General features: G+C 40.5%; 1 long non-coding RNA gene across 1 annotated transcript; it reads right to left on the bottom strand.

Annotated features, from left to right (window-relative positions):
* Positions 1–524: 524 nt before the first annotated feature.
* On the bottom strand, positions 525–7,223 carry LOC107501085. The gene is made up of 3 exons (XR_001594688.1): positions 7,132–7,223; positions 1,135–1,225; positions 525–620 (listed from the first exon to the last, which is right to left on the bottom strand). It is a non-coding gene; the product is annotated as an uncharacterized LOC107501085 (long non-coding RNA).
* Between the last annotated feature and the right edge of the window lie 10,351 nt (positions 7,224–17,574).

Genomic DNA, 17,574 nt, shown 5'->3' with positions numbered 1-17,574 from the left:
CCAATTTTGTTTTAAATTATATATGAATAAATGTATAGAGAAAAGATTAAAAGCAAATTCCACAAAAAGTCGACAGTAGTTATATCTGAGTGATGGAATTAAAGGTGGCTTACATTTTTTCTCCATGCTTTTCTGCCTTTATTTTTTGCAATAAACATGTAATACTTTTGTAATCAGAGGGAAAAAAATTTACTTTTTGAAATAGACCCAGCAATCACTTCTATGACTAACTAGGTGATTACCAACATAGAGAAATGCTTTTCTAGAAAAGAAATTAAATAACTTATGATAAAGGTCTTGTTATAGAATAACTCACACTTTTTAAAAACCTAACATGCAAGAAAACAGCCTGGACACACACAGAGTGCTATCTCTGAGGTGTGAAATTTCACACATGCCAAAGCCTGTGCAGCCCCACTGAATATTTCCTTTAATGGCACATGGGAACTTGGAGTCCTCCAATTGTAAATAAGATGGACTCTAATGGGCAGCAGGAGCCCTGAGCTGTGCCTTTCTGGTTCTGCCTCGGACTTCCTGGGTCGCAAGGAACAAGTCCATTAACTTCTTGAGCTCCTTAAGTCCCTCTCAGATATGGATATCCATTAACATCAACAGGACACCTAAGGGCAAAGGAAAGAGAGAATAAAAGCCACAAATAAGGTGGCATTAGACAGATGCCCAGTCCAGTGGGATGAGGACACCACACGTCTGTCTCCAGACCCTTGGCTGGGGGTCTCCCCAGGGTCTCACGTCATAGCCCTGTGGTTGTGACATAGCCCTCTGGTAGGTGCCCAGGGAATGACTGAGTTTTCTATACAGGCAGGTGGAACAGCCTGGGATCAACAGCTGCTCCTGATAGAAGGAGCCTCTGTTGCAGGAACTATTTACCATAATGCCATAAAGCTGTCTGTTCTTGGCAATGCATCATGCAGTGGCAACAGGCTCATAAAACCCGACTTCCCTGTGGACATTGAATACTAGCCCTAAGGGCATACATGGTTAGTGTTCGCGCCTTTCCCAACTTGCAAATGACCCAGGATCCTAAACCTTGTCTATAAAGCAATCCCGAGGAACCTGGAGTGCCAGGAAAACCATGTTATGAATACAGCACAGTACATGGCACGTAATACATACTTCATGAATATCTGATGACACGTGACAACCAGATGAAGGTCAAGGTCCAGTTCCAGCCCTTAGAAGCATATTGAACCAATGTAGCCAAAAGCTGCATTTTTTAAAATATAGAAAACAATTTAGCTTAACACCAGCAATTAAAATAACAGACCATCTATAGCATTAAGAATAATTAGTCTTAAATTATATTTATCTTAATGTGTTTGTTGAGAAGAAGGCAGGTTTAACTAGAGGAAGTTGAAAAATGTAGGTTCTAGCAGAGACTATGGAGGAATCTAGGCACTTTCAAGGCATATGGAGGTGAGAGGCATTTCCTTTTTGGTTGATAGCCAAGATCGAGGTCATTTTACAATTACAAGAAAAAAGAGGCCAGAGGAACAAGAAGGAAAAAAAGGCAGTGTTAACCCACACTAAGACATTATGGAGCCACGTGGACCTGCTGCCACACACCTGGGGAGGAGCCAGGACCAGCGCACAAATCTAAGTCTTAGATCTGGGTTCAGCCACTCCCCAGCTCTGTGACTTGGGACTGGGGCCATCCCTTCCTGAGCTTCAATTGCTGAAGCATAAGAATGCCCATCCATAGGACTATTGGGAGGATTAAATAAGATCATGCATTTAAACATTCCTGTATCAGCACATAGTAAATGCTAAATAATGGTGGTTATTGTTATTATCAATGAGTTTTCATGACCTTTTCCTCTAAAATCTGTTTTATGTGAGTAGGACCCACATGCCCATCTTGTTCACTGCTATATACTCAGCATACAGCAAACCTGGCATGTAGCAGAGGTTTAACGAGTATTTGTAGGGAAGAATTACTTCTTCTCATTGTCCCCTATGGTCAGCGGCAAAAAATTTTATTTGACTTCGCTTCTTTTATCTCTTTTTTTCATTCAAATGTTTTATAATAAATTATAGACATCATAACACTTCACCCTTAGATATTAGTATATGCATCTCTAAAAAGTAAGGACATTTTCATACATAACCATGATATCATTATCACAAGCAACAGTCATTTTCTCTATCACCTGGTCCCAATAAATTGACAATAATTCCTAAATATCATATAATACCTAGTCCATGTTCAGATTTCTTCAGTTACTCTCCAAAATATTCTTTATAGCTGATCCCATCACACTAGGATCAAATAAAGTATCAAAATTACATTTGGTAACCTACTCTTTGAAGTCTCTTTTAATCTAACATCCCCATTCCTTTTTGTTTTCTATGAGATTGACTTATTGAAGACACTATAGGACTGTTCCATCTTTTACATTTGCCTGATTGCTTCATGAGGTGACACCTAACATGCTCCTGTCTCCCCTGCATTTCTCCTAAGATAGAAGCTAAATCTAAAGTCTAGATATGATTCAGGTTAAACATTTTTATCCAGATCACCTCATAGATGATGCCATGCACTCAGCACTGCATCGCACCAGGAGGCACATAATGTCAGGATGGCCTACTATTAGCGATGCTGAGATTGATCACTGGGTTAGAGTGGTAATGACTTGATCCCTTCATTGCAAAGTAAGAGTTTTCCCTCTTGGAACTAGCAAGTAAACTGTGGGGTGATAATTGGTACCTTGTAAATATGTATTTCCCTATCAACCTTTCAGCCAGATTGTTTTAACATTCACTGATGAGCCTTACCTGAATCAATTATCCCAATAGGGGTTGCAAAATGGTAATTTTCCAATTCTATCATTCCTTCTTCGTTTATTAACCTGCATTCTTCTCTAAAATAGCTTTCGCTCGTCCACTGGGGCTATTTGGTTACCCTGGATTAGAGCTCCTAGTGGAAAGATGGAATATGTATAATTCTTTCCCTTTAATAATCAATTTGCAAAAAAAGAATGTTATTGGTAAATAGCGACCTACTTTAGTATACGTGCTGTGGAAGCGAGCACAATAGCAATCTATTTTAAATACTAGAGTCAAAGCAAAGCTTGTAGAAGAATTTTCTTCATAGTCTGGCCCTGGTAATTGTCTTAGCATTAGCCTGGGGAGGAATTGAGGGGCTGGAGAATATGGTCTTTGCCCAGATGGTTTAGATCACACCTGTGATTTCACCCCCTCTATTCCTCAGATTCCTTCTCCACTTGGTTCATACTTAATCTAAGATAAACCATAGCTATTTTGCCTCAGCAGGTCTTGGTTACGTAATTTTTGAATCTGGGGCTAATCTCTCCTCTATAATTGAAATATCTCATAATGTGATTTTTCCAATGCTCCCTCAGAAAAAAATATTCCACTGATGTGATTCGGTGTCATTTATTTCTCTTTGGTTGAAAATTTTATTTTAAGCATTTCAATAAGAACTGAATTCCAAAACCTCAAATTAGAGTAAATAACTCCCTTGCATCCCCGCTGACTACACTGTGTACCTGAGGCTGGGCCTGTCCTTTGCATAAAACATCCACTCTGCCTAGCCAAGCAACACCAACTGCACTGAGCTCTTTAACATGCTCTCATAAATCCAGCCCTGCTTAGGGCTTCTCTAGCCCTGGGCACCTCAGCCCCGCCACCCCCATGTCTCTAGATTTGCTCCCCCAGAATCCCGCTCAGCAAGGCTGCGGTGTGGAGCTCCCTTCCTGAAATCAGATGCAGAATGCCCTACCCTCTCTTTGACCCCTCTGTCGCCACGCTGCAACATAAGCTCCCATCTAATTGCCGCTCTGCCTCTCTCAGCAGAACTTGACCTCTTTCTGGGCTCCTCTCTTAAAGCAACTGTCTGTGTTTTTCATTATGTTTGCCAAGATGTATTAGCTTGAACTTTTCCCGGACAAGGCTTGTTTTGCTGCTTTTTCTTTAAACCTCTGAGGCAGCAGGTTCAGGGGGAGCTTTTAGTCTCAGAGCCTTTAGCCAAGACAGTTGAGTTCATCAGTCTGATCCCCTGGTGCTGCATGAGCACTGGCCCTTTAAGAGGAGGACAAATTCTGGTTCCAACTCCAAATCTCAGTTGGAAGTTCAAGCTGCAATTTGAATACACATGTCCTGCCCAGAAAGCTGCCCCAGCCTAGAGTTGACGTCCTCTTCAAACCCATCCCACACAAACACAAACAGCTTCTTTTTTTATACATTGAAGTTACAGAGCCTCCACCCTGAAAAGGAAATTGAAAGCCAAGTTTCAGGCACCCCTGGCTTCTTCAGTCTGACAAGTCAGTTGGCCAGAGGTAGTGGCTCCTGCAGCAGGCTGGGTTTGCCCAACACAATGCCAGCCAGAATTCTTTTATGATCACTTGGAAGATGTCGTCTCTGTCTCAGCTAATCCTTCCTTTAAAAATAAAAGTGCTCAGGAGACTGAGAGAGAAGAGAGGGGAAATGCAGAGTGATAAGAATGCTAATCAGAATGAAGGGAGTTTTCCGGTGGTTAGCTTTGCAAGAAAAAAAAAAAAAAAAGGAATCTATAAAAAGTGCTAGAAGGCTTTTTCTTGCAGCCTGGGGCCTTTGCCAGGGGACAGATTTCTCTCTCTCATCTCAGTTTTTTCCAGGCCCTTTCCTTGTGTGTTCTCCTTTTTTCTTTCTTCTTTTCTTCTTTCTTTCCCTTTTTAACTGAGCCCTCCCTGTCTGGGAAGCAATCTGCAGGGAACCAGAAGGGCCTGCCTGTGCAGGCTCTGGAAACAGAGGAGGCTGGCTCCCTGTTGATGGAGACGCTAGACCATTGGGGTGGAGTAGGGAGACACTACTCTTCAGCCAGATGGGGTTCTGTCAAGGTCATACCCAGACTCCTTGCTGCTTTTTCTATCACCTTCCGTGGTGTTTCATTCCCATCGCCTTTTTCCTGAGCTTCCCTCCAGCACAAGCCCCTTCCTTTGGTTGCAAGATGACCAAGAGAGTCCATCAGGTCTGAGGCTGCCTGCTCACACTCCCTGCCTAGTTTTGTTTTTGACAAAGCTCGTCTGTGTGGCTCAGCACATCCAAGGATGGCATTCTCCCTGACTCCTTTGTCCAGCTGCATGACCCTAATGTCTTTGTAAGTAAATAGTATAATCTCAAGAGGCCTGCTGATGTAGAGAAGAATAAAATCAATCACTATGTAAATAAATCCACAAGGCGGGGTGGGGGAGGCTGAGGTGGGCGGGAATGTTCTAGGACTTTGCAAAACCGTGATAAAGCATTTTAGAAGATAGATGTTGTATTTCTGGTGAGTTCTGATTGAAGGGTTAGGGTTCCAGCAGTGGGCTGTGAGAGAGAGAAAGTGAGCCGTGACTGAAATTCCCTCATGGATTGATTTGACTTAAATATATTCCAGGAGCTGGTCTAATTGCTGGTTCAGTCTCAAGCTTTGGTTTTCTCTCTCTCAGTTCCGTGTTTTTCAAATAATTTTTATCAAGCAGCCCTGAGCTGCCCTCAGCCCTCAGTCCTATTGAGAATCTTTCTGGATTTATGATCTATGCTTGGGAGAACACAGTGCTGGGAATTCTGCCCTTGGCCAAAGGAAGAACCAGGCATTCCCTACGTGAGAGAATCATGCTGGTAATTTCTCATTTGGAATTGGAAGTTACAGATGGCAGGCTCTTACTATTCACAGAGACTCAGAGCCACATCGTTGTTGGGGTGGAGTCTTGGGGAAGACAGGAGAGCTTCTTCCTTGTGCGGCCTAGCTGGCATGGAAGGCCACAGACGCTGACCTCAGGAGTCTCACCTCAGGATCCTCTCACTAGTTCACACCTTCCTGTATCTCAGCGGCCAGTCTCCTCCGCTTAACACCCTACATTGCTATCTGATTCATTCTCTCCCCCTATCCCATCCTCCTCTTTCTTCACCTCCTGGGAAATTTCAAACATATACAAAAATAGAATAGTGAAATTATCTTCCATGTATCAGAAGCCTGTCACCCAGCTTCAACAATTATCAACTTGTGGTCATTTTTTCAATTACATGACCACTCACTTTCACCAACTCCTCTTCACCTCTCATTCTACTAGAATGATTTTGAAGCAAATTTGAAATATCATTTAATCTGTAAATAGTTTAGTATATATCTCCAAAGATAAAGACTCTTTTTGGACATAAAAATAATTCCATTCTTACACCTAACAATAATAACAGTAATTTCTAATGTCTCCAAATATCTTGCATTAAAATTTCCCCAATGTCTCAATTTATTTTTACGTTTGTTAAAGTCAGTATCCAAATAAGGTTCATGTACTATAATTCATTTATGTGGCTTGTAAGTCTTTTTTTCATGTAATTCTATTTCTCATTCTCCCCGCCCACCCCTCTACACCCCCCTTACTGAAGAATGTGAGCTGTTTAAACTGCTGAGTTTCCCACTGCCTGGATTTTGCTCATTGTATCCCTGTGGTATTGTTTAGCATGTTCCTCTGTCCCTTGTATTTTCTTAAATTGGTAGTTAGATGAAGAACTTCATTTAGTTTAAGTTTGATTTTTTTTTCTTTACAAGAATACTTTATAAGTGCTCTTGTATTCTTTATCAGAGAGCACATAATTCTCTTTTCTTTTTAAATCTCTTTTTGTGTTATTAACAGCCACTGAGTGTCATCATCTAGACCCACTATTTCATTAAGAGTTGCAGAATGATGACATTCTATTCCATCATTCTATCTTTATTAGCTAGAATGCTGTTATAAAGAGAAATTCCCTCCATTAACCAAGAAGTTACCCTCATCCCTTGGAAATTTTAGGTTACACAGCCAGAATATAAAACTACTTTGCAGCCAGTGTCCCCCAGACTTTGGGGTAGATACCACAAAATGAAATAGACTTTTTCCTGGGCCACCTACATCCATTTTTAAAAACGGTATTTCAAAATTCATTTGCTAGCAAAGAGATTGGCCCTGCTTCAATATCTATAAATTCTGCATTTACCAACGGGAAAATATAGATTAGTTTCAATTGTTCGGTGGTGGTGGCGGTGGGGGGTGGGGGGGATCTCCTTTACTTAGTTTTTCCAGTTTCGGAGTTCAAAGCTGGGCCTCAGTGTAGTGTGGCCCACCATAAATGACGTTCAAACCATGAACTCACCCTTGCAGAGCTGTCCTGCCTGTTGGCTACATGGTAAGGAAGATCTTGTCTCAGTTTTGAAGGTACTCAGTCTTGGGTCTGAGGAGGAAAGCATAAACTCCTCCACGTAGAGAGGACTTCGCCGGCTGAGGCCAGGGGCCAGCTGCTTACTTCATGCTACCAACCTGGCCACTGACCATGGCTCTAGTCTCAGAGCCCCTGCCACTCGCACGTGCTTTGGATTGACAGTCTTGCTACCCAGGTTTCTTTGCAACTATGGAGACTTATAGGCTGCAGCTGGGTGGTTTTCCATCAGATCACACCAATAGGGGCTTGCCTATCCACACCTGATGGGGAAACCGAGAAGGGGTCTTCCCACACAAGCCATCAGTAGCCCACCCAAGTGCTCTCAAGTCCCCAAGAAACCCACCCAAGAAGCTAACATTTAGGACCCAGGGCCTTTTGTCGGAGCAGGCCATCCAACTGTACTAATAAGACCTCTGAGGAGCAAGCTGTAGTGAACGGACTTGGACTGCAGCCATGGGTTTGAAGCCCCACTGACCACTAGCTGTAGTTGCTATCCAGCCCCTGCTGGGACCAGGCTTACCTCACTGAGGGCATGAAGAGAAGCAACGGCAGGAGAACAGCAGGTTCTCTATTCTTAGTCCCAAGCAGACAGGATATAGAACTGGGCACCATCCATCCTCACTACCATAGTGAATTTGGTGCTTGGGGACCCAGTTGGGTGGGCCCTGTGCCCATCTACAAGGAATGTGGGAAGAGGAATTAACCATCTCTGAGCCTTTCACCTACCATTTCAAGTTCCTCTCTGGCCCAATGAGTGTTCTGGCTTCTCACCAAAATGTAAAGAGATTTTGGTTAAAATCCATTCATTCCAAATTTGTGAGCTGGACTCTTGTTCAATAGGCCCCATAAACCACTTGGTTGAAGCCGGCCCCAGTCCAGGAGGTCGTATATGCTGAACACTCACAGCAGGGGCAGAATGAGTGAGGGTGGACCCTCTCACTTATGAGATGCTTTGAGTCTTACCTGTGGAGTTTGAGGTGGGAAGGACACAGGAGAGGTTAGTATTGTTGCTCATCTTATGCTCATGTTTTTATATCCTGCTAATAATCAAATGTACCTGGCATCAATCCCGTGGCCCTGCCAGTTTCACTCCAGTTTCTCGGTATCAACAGACCATGTGAATACCCTTCATAGCCCACTTGGATAAAAACCAAGCAAATTTACAAACTCTGAGCTGCACTGGGATATAGACCTTGCAAAGTGAAAGGGCTGTTTTTCAGAGCCTCATACCCAGGTCTGCAGGAGCTCAAAAGCACATCAGATCCTTACCACACCCTGGGACTTTCTTTGCAGAGGGAAGCTCAGCATGAACCAGGCCTGCTAGGAGTTACTGTGGTGATGACTTGGGGCTGACATTTGCTTTTACTTGACATTATCTTTTGGATGAATTCAGATCATTCCTCAGATTCACAAAAGTGGCCCTCCCAGGAGCACAGCCTCATTCATATCAGGAACCAGTAGAAAACACTCAATGTAGTAGTCATTTATTCACCAAATGGTTTTGGTTCTCTGCCTTCTGGACACATGACAAGGTCACTTTATTGATCCCATTGTGTTTGAGTGTGACCATTTGACTGGCTTTGACCAATGAATTCCGAGCAAAAGTAATATATGTCACTTTTTATTTTTTAATTTAACTAAGTATTTAATTGTTGGGCAAGACACCTTATCCGCACCATGATCTCTCGCTGTCCCTCTGCTATGACAACTGGCAGTTTGAAATGGTGGTTGCTTTGCTCCATCAGCCTGGGTCTCAGAACAGAGATCTGAGAGCCCTGCTAATCCAGGATGGATGTGTAGCATTACCCGATAAACCTTGGTTGTTACAAGGTTTGAGGGTTGTGTTATCACAACATAACCTAGACTATTCTGACTGATATACAGATCGGACATGCTTAGGGCAAAGTGGGTCTCTAGGGTGGTCTTAGGACTAGATAGCCTTCTTGAAGTTCCAGGGTCTGATGTAAGCTCTATGTGATATCTTGGGCCAGAAGTAATGATCCATTTTAGTGGCATATCCACAAACCTCCTGGCCTGGCTCCCTCCAGAAACCCAGATTAGTGCCTTAGGCTTCTGAGGCCTTGTAGCTCTAATGACGCACTGAACTATCTGTAGGAGCCAGATGGAAACCCTGGGAAGCCCAAGGTATAGTAGGCAGAATAATAGCACCCCCCACCCCCCAAAGATGTCCATATCCTCATCCCAGGGCCTGTGAATGTGTTATCTTATGTGACAAAAGGGACTCTACAGGTGTGATCAAATGAGGGATCTTGAGATAGGGAGATTATCCTAGATTATCTGGGTAGACCCAATGTGATCACAAGTATCACAAGTATCCTTATAAGTGAAAGCGAGAGGCAGGAGTGCCAGAATCAGAGAGAGCTTTGAAAGTGCTATGAAGATAAGGAAAGATGATGTGTCATGGAATGCAGGTGGCTTCTAGAAACTGGGAAAGGCAAGGAAACTGAGTCTCCCCCAGGGCCTCCAGAAGGAACGCAGCCCTGTCAACACTTTGATTTTAGCTTGGTGAGACCCATTTCAGACTTCTGACCTCCAGAGCTGTAAGATAATATGCATGTGTTGTTTTAAGCAACTGAGCGTGTACCGATTTATTACAGCAGCAACTGACATACAATGGAAAGCTCACTCCTACTCCTGACCACCTCCTTAACTTGCCAGAGTGGTAGCATGACCTATACTGAATGGAGCACCTGGAGCTCCCAGCAACTGACTATATGCCTGGTGCATAGACCCCAATTCCTGGACTGATTATGGTAGATATTCTTCAAGATCCTCCAAGTTTGATTCTTCTGTCCGTTACCTACCACTCTCAAATCACTAAGAGCCTTTGAACCAATTCACTGTGTCTTCCTTATTCACTGTTATAGGCTGAGCATGTGGTAGACATCCATAAATATTAGGTAAATGGAAGAATGAATGAGTGAACAATCATCATGAGGAATCATCTATTTATGTATGTAGTTCTTGATGATTTATTAAAAATCGCCAGCAAGAAACACATCACGCTGAGTTGCTAACAGCGGAAAATTCAAATAAAACAGCAAATGAATACAAAAAAGAATGTAATGCTTTGACCACTCGCAGTTTTGTCAGGTGCAAACACAATCTTATGTGATTCTCCTTAGTTGGCTGATTCTTTTCATGCCTTCGGACGTGCATGTTTTACTTGTGTGGTGTGCTGGCAGAAGGGTTTTCTGACAGTGCAAAAGATCCATCCTCCCGTGGACACCTGCTTCCTCTGGCTTGTTAAAATGTCATTCATTTTTTTTTTTAGAGAAGTAGCATGATTTTGTAAGCAAGGATGTTCAGTGGGACTAAAATAAAGCAAACTCATATTTTAGTGACCTGAATATAATTGCATCTATTCATATTTATTTCAACCTTGCTATTGAATAACAATCAAAAAAAGAATTAGTTTGGAGTGTCACAAAACAATATTTTAAATGAGAGCTAGAGGGTTAAAATTCCATCTTAACAAAAAGCAAGCATATCTCACTTAACTTCAGTACCTGAAAAACAGAAATTCTGCCAACAAATGCTGATCATTATTTTAAATGGGGATAATCATTCCACAACAACCCAAACTCTAAGATAATTTCCTAAAATATTATTGAAACATGGCACAATGTTTGTATATGTAATAACTATCATCTTTGGTTGTAAAAATACTTAAAACATTACTCTGTGATCATTAAAATTGCAAAGTTTAACTCAAAATATATCTAACACTGAAATGAAAAATCTAAACCTATAAAACTTCTTGAAGAAACTATTTGAGACTTGAATTAGGTAAGGATTTCTCAGATATGACACCAAAAACACAATATACAAAAGAAAAAAAGGTTACTAAATTGGGCTTCATAAGAATTAAAAACTTCTACTCTTCCAAAGACACTGTTATGAAAAGACTAGCCACAGATAGGGAGAAAATATTTTCAAGTTACACATCTGACAAAGGGCTTAATTCAGGAATATCTATAGATTATTTAGGATTCAACAATGGAAAAAATTTAACCAATTAAAAAATGGGCAAAAGTTTTAAACACAGACTTTATCCAAGAAGACATATGGATGACAAATAAGCACGTGAAAAGATGCTCATCTTCATGAGTCATTAGGGAAATGTACTATATGCCTATTAGAATAGCTAACATAAATAAAGCTGACGAATACCAAGCAAGTGCTGATGAGGATGTGGAGCAATGGAAATTCTCATTCATTGCTGATTTAAGTGGCACAGCCACTTTGGAAGACAGTTTGACAGTCTGTTATAAGTTAAACATACAATAATCACATTACCTAGCAAATACACACACACACACACACACACATATCCAAAAGAAATGTAAATTTATGTTTACATATAAACCCGTACATGACTATTTATAGAGGCTTTATTCATCAGAATCAAAATCTGGAAACAATTCAAATGACCCTCAGCTGAGTGATGAATAAATGAACTGTGGCTTTGCCATACAATGGGATGTTATTAGCAACAAAAAGGGACAAACTATGGTACACACATCAACACAAATAAATCTCAAGTGCATTATGCTAAGTAAAAGAGCCAGACTCAAGAGTCTATCTACTGTACAGTTCCACTCATTTGTCTAGGACAGAAAACAGATTAGAAGTTGCCAGGGATTAGGGTAGGGGGAAGAGTTGACTACAAGTGGAGCACAGAGGGATTTTGGGAGTGACAGAAATATTCTACCTCATGATTGTGGTGGTAGTTATATATTTGCCAAAACAGTAGAACTATATAAGTTTTTTTACAAAGCATATTTACTGTATATAAATTATATCTCAATAAAAAAACAGCAGCAAAACAAAGACCAGTTGCTTTGTATGCAGTAGCATACGTAGTTTCCGTGACCTTTGTGGACACTCAACATGTTTTTCAAAACATTCGCACATGATTCTGATAATATACCATTTGCATTTAGAAAGTAAGTTAAGACTTTTCTACATGTTTTGTTAAAATGTTGTGTTGAGGTTTTGGTATGTAAATACAATTTTTTTTTATGTAAACATCAGCCAAACTGTGTTGACAAATACATATGTTTAATAAAGTGTAGGTATTAAGAACCCAGAGGGATTCTACTGGGAAAACATTCTGCAGGGCACACCAGTCTCATGACACCCTGTTTTTACATCCTGGCTGACAGCCTACACCATCGCTGTTAAACTAACATGTATACAACATGTACTAACATGTGACAGTTAAACTAGCAAAAATAGAGAAATCCAAAGGAGCTGAATAATTGAATAAAGATGATTTAATATTGATTAATATTAATACAAATATTAATTTTTATATCTGGTGGCTAGAGAATACATGATCTTTTCATGTTCGTGGAATATTTACAAAACTTCATCTCTTAGTCTAAAATGTACAAATAAAATTCACAATATTCTCTGATTATAATTCGGTACTGCTATAAATAGATAATGGGAGAATAACCAAAAACTTTTAACTACTTGGAACAAAAATAGCAATTACAGAATGTTTGGTAAATATTAACATTGTGAATACTATGTTTTGAAACTTTTCGGATGAAGCCAAAGCTGTACCTGGAAGGAAATGTATAGACTTAAACACCCTAATTACCAAATTAGAAAGGATAGACATTAGCAATGAATTAGGTAATTGATTGAATATGTCTGGCACGTATTAAGTAACCAATAAACATTCAGTGAGTAAAGAAACTAGAGGGAAAAAAAAAAAAACAAACTTAGAGAACCAGGATGAAGGAAAACATTAAAAAACCTTAATTACTAGTTTGAAAACAGAAAAATTAAACCAGATAGTTGGACGGGGAAGGAGAGGGAAATAAAATAGATTATTCACCAAGTAGTCAATTTGAGGATAAAAAACGAAAACGTAACTATACAAAATTTAGAATAAGAAAGGAGATGCAGCCACAAATATGGGTTACAAAATTGTAAGAGAATACTTTCTATACAATGTTACACATTTGATAATCTAACTGAAATGAGAGGTCTTCTAAAACATAAATTACTAAAAGTATACAAGAAATAAAAAAAAAACCAGGAGACATTAAAGCAAAGGTAAAATGAATGGAGTTCGGAGCTAGAGACTCCTCTTTTCAGTCTGAGCTCTGCCTATAGCTATATAACCTTATCACATTATTTTATTTCTCTTAGTCTCAGTTTTCCTATCTATAAAATGGCCCAAACAATAGAATCTACCCCATGGGAATACAATGTGGGGCTTAAAAGAGATTAAAGGAGATATATGTAAACAGCTTTGTCTGATGTACTGCTGTGATTATTAAAATTTTAAAAGACCATGGAAGAAATTAAGAAAGTTAGCATGTTGTAGTCGCCAGTCCCCGAAAGACACACAGACCACTGGAACTCAGTGAGTTATAGGAAACACTCTTTATTCAGCCAGCTGGGTCTACCAGGGGTATGCACACCCCAAATTAAGCAGCCCTAAAATGTAGAGGTACACAGTTTTTAAGCCCAAAATCCCATTCTTCATTCTGTCTAAACACAAAGGTCTGTCTTTCTTCTATTCACTACCTGTCAACTCATAGGTCAGGTGTGTAAGCGGGGATATAGAGCAGAAAGCTTGTTTAGAATGTTATGTTCCTATAATCAAAGGCCTATGTGCCCATAGCGATAGTCAAAGAGTAATTTCCAGTAAGAGTCAATTTTTCAGCCACCACAAGCAAAGAGCTATCCCTCCCTCATCAGAACACTGGAAGCAGAATTTTACTGCTTCCACTGCTATTTAAGTTGTTTTAGAAGTAGATCAGCACCTCCTGACAAATATATACATAAGTGAAAAGTACAGACCAACCTTCTTAGGAATACAGATAAAAACTTTCCAAATAGAAGAACTCAATCTCAGTAATATTTATATACAGCATCTGTATCAAATTAATATTACTTTATTATGATTCTGAGTATATAGTGCATTTGTTTTCTATTGCTTCTGTAACAAATTGTCATAGACTTGGTGAATTAAATACACACAAATTTATTCTCATACAATTTGGGAGGCCAGAAGCCTGCATTAGTTTCACTGGGCCAAAACCAAAATGTCTGTAGGACTGTGCTTCTTCAAAGATTCTAGGAAAGAATCCACTTCCTCGCCTTTTCCAGCTTCTAGAGTGCATTCCTTGCCTTTTTCAACTTCTAATTTCTGCCTTTATTCTTTGGTTCATGTCTCTTTCTCCATCTTCAAAAACCAAAGTATATTCAAATTTTTTCTCCCTCTGCTGAGGTCATCATATTGCGTTTTCTCTTCTCTGTGTGTAAAAACTCCCTCCTTTTTTAAAAACACATGTGATTACATTCCATCTGAATAATCTGGGATAATCCTCACAGCTCAAGATTCTTAACTTAATCACATCTACAAAGACCTCCCCCCACCCACCATATTTAGTAAATTAGGATACAGATATCTTTGAGAAGAGCATTTTTCAGCCTACCACAGTCTGCCCTTTGGCCATAATATTCATGTCTGTCGCACATGCAAAATACAATCTCCTCATCCCAACATCCCCAAAGTTTCGACTCATTATAGCATCAACTCAAGTTCAAAATCTTATCAGCTCAAAAGTCTAAAATCTCATCATCCATATCTGATATGGATGAGACTCGGTGTAATCCATCCTGGGGCAAAATTTTTTGCTATTTGTGTACTTAAGAAACTAGAAAACAAGTTCTTTGTTCCCAAAATACAATGGTGGTACAGACATGGTATGATAATTGTAGATATTCCCATTCCAAAAGGAGAAAGTGGGAGAAATAAGGAGGTCGATGCTCCCAAGCAATTTCAAAACCTAGCAGATCCATTAGATCTTAGGGCCTGGAGCAAACAACTGCCCTCTGGGCCCTGGGCTCTGGCTTGTGCCTTTTAACCTATGGCAGTTAAAGTTCTAGGCCCCCTGTAGCTCCTATGCACTCCTACCTCCTAGCCCCCCTAACTTTTAGGTCCCTCTAACTCCTAGCCCCCACTTATCTCCTAGGCCTCCCAACTCCTAGACCTCCCGAACTTTTAGCCTACCCCGGCTTTTACACCCTCCTGAAGGAGGGTCTGGTTGGAACCCCTATAGTAGAGGCCTCACAGCATCCACAGCCTCACCTTTTCTTATCCTATTTTTTAACAATAGATTGTCCCCTGTGACTTGACGTGTTGCAGAAATGTTGTGAAACAAGACTAGCAAGAAACCAAGTACCACTTGGAGAGTTGGATAACTCAGGTTTGTTAGACTGGTGGTCCCAGAGGAGCTAGTGCTCTGAAGATCTGGGTCCTGAGCTCAGAGGTAATCTTATTTTTATAGGGCTTAACAAGCAAAGGCAATACATCTCTTATCTAGAAAATTCCTTTTCAGTCTTAGAACTTAGAACATCCCTTTCCATAAAAAGTTGCTCTGAAATTTATGATTAATGCCTTTATGTTGATTGATCACAATTTTAGCATTCTTTCCAGACTACTCCTGTTATGGGTGGACAATTTTCCAGTAAGCCAGTATTAAATATTTACTTCTGATTCTGTTAACCAGGGTGTAGTAATCTGATCAAAGATTCTGTTAACCAAGGTGTGGTAATCCGATCAAGGAGATGCTGTTAACCAGGGTAATCTGATCAAGGAGATGCTAACAGCCAACTGTTAACCAGGGTGTGATGATCTGCTCAGGGATGTGCTGGTGGCTATATAAACTGCCTCTTCTGGGAGCTCGGGGCTGATCTCTTCTAACCCTGCATGGTAAAGAGTCAGTCGCCGGCCGGCTAATAAAGGCTCACGATTCATCTCGATTGGCTCCGTGGGTCTTGGATTTGATCGCACCATAACACTCCCATCTATTTGCCTGGGTTGCTAACACCACTGGAGGACCACATTGCCAGAAGGACGGCTCCGTAAAGTACAACAGATCCCCGGAACTATCGTGCAGCCTCTGGTATAATGTCTAGATTTTCCTTTAAATATCCTAATCCTGACTGATTAGGCAAGGCAGTTTATGAAGGTGTTAACCTGTTTCCTTCTCAGATCACCCTGACAATAGATGCTTATTCTAAATATCCCCACTCCTGTGTGGGTCTATTGGCTGAGCCGCACAGGCAGCACAAGCCCAGGACGCGATTGCCCTCCAGTTACACTTCTAGCTTCTAGGTCCTGGGCGCTGCCATCTGAATTGTTTTTCTTCTTTTATGTTTGCAGCTGAGTAATTTTCCTGCCTATAGAATTTTGGGAGTCTGACAGCTTTCCTTTATTTCATCTCTTCCTGTCATTTTCAGTCCAAGTTAACAATATTTCTGCTGACATAAAATGCTCAGAAACTTTGTGAGTCTCCCATATATTTCTCAGGGACTCATGCCATTATTCAAGAAGGTCTTGCACAGATCGTGGATAATTCCACGTCTATTTCCGGCTTCTGTTGAGATGATTGAGTGGATCCCCGAGTCACATCTTTAATTTCTTCAACACTAGTAAAAAATTGTCCAGCCACAACTTTGGCTTTCTCTCCAGAGCACAATTTTCTGAGATTGAATCTCTTAATTGTAGCTTTATTTTTTTCTTCCACAATCTGGATAGGCTCAGAATTTCCTAAACCATCAGTGCTGGTTCCTTTTTTCTTAACAATTCTTTCCTTAATTTGTGTCTTTCCTCTCACATTTTACATAAGCAATAAGAAGAAACCAAGCTGCATCTTCAACACTTGGCTTAGAAATTTCTTCAGCTAAACGTCCAAATCCATTGCATATAAGTTCAGCTTTCCACACAACTGAGATACAATTTAACTGGGCTTTCTGCCAGTGTATAAGAAGGCTCCCTTCTATATTCCAATAACATGTTCCTCATTTCCTTCAAAGCTCTCATTCATGTTTCTCCAAACATTCTATTTATGATGGTATGTGCATATTTGAAGATGATATAGGCTCTCCCTATCATGCTCCTTATTTTCTCCTGAGCCCTTGCTAGCAGAGTCATTAATACCCATATTTCTACCAGTGGTCTGTTCAAAGCAATCTAGGCTTTTCCTATCATGAGCCCCCAAATCCTACCAGCCTCTACCAATTACCTAATTCCAAAACTACTGCCACACTTTTAGGTATTTGTTTCTACAGTACTTCCAGGTACCAAAATCTGTACCAGCCAGAGAGCAGAGAAACAGAACCAGTTATAACACACACACACACACACACACACGGGTGGGGGAGGGGGGGAGAGAGAGAGAGAGACCTACAAACACCTATATCAGCATTCGATTGAATACTTGGAGACCAGAGCCTAGCCAAATTGACATGTAAAGCTGGCCATCACACACTGTAAATAGATAGTTTATGCAAAATATTTAGACAACCTAGAAATATAAAATA

Source organism: Rousettus aegyptiacus, unplaced genomic scaffold, assembly GCF_014176215.1.
Source record: "Rousettus aegyptiacus isolate mRouAeg1 unplaced genomic scaffold, mRouAeg1.p scaffold_m13_p_3, whole genome shotgun sequence".
Taxonomy (NCBI): Eukaryota; Metazoa; Chordata; class Mammalia; order Chiroptera; family Pteropodidae; genus Rousettus; species Rousettus aegyptiacus.
Note: the sequence above shows the minus strand (reverse complement) of the source record. Positions and strands in the feature narration are given on the sequence as shown.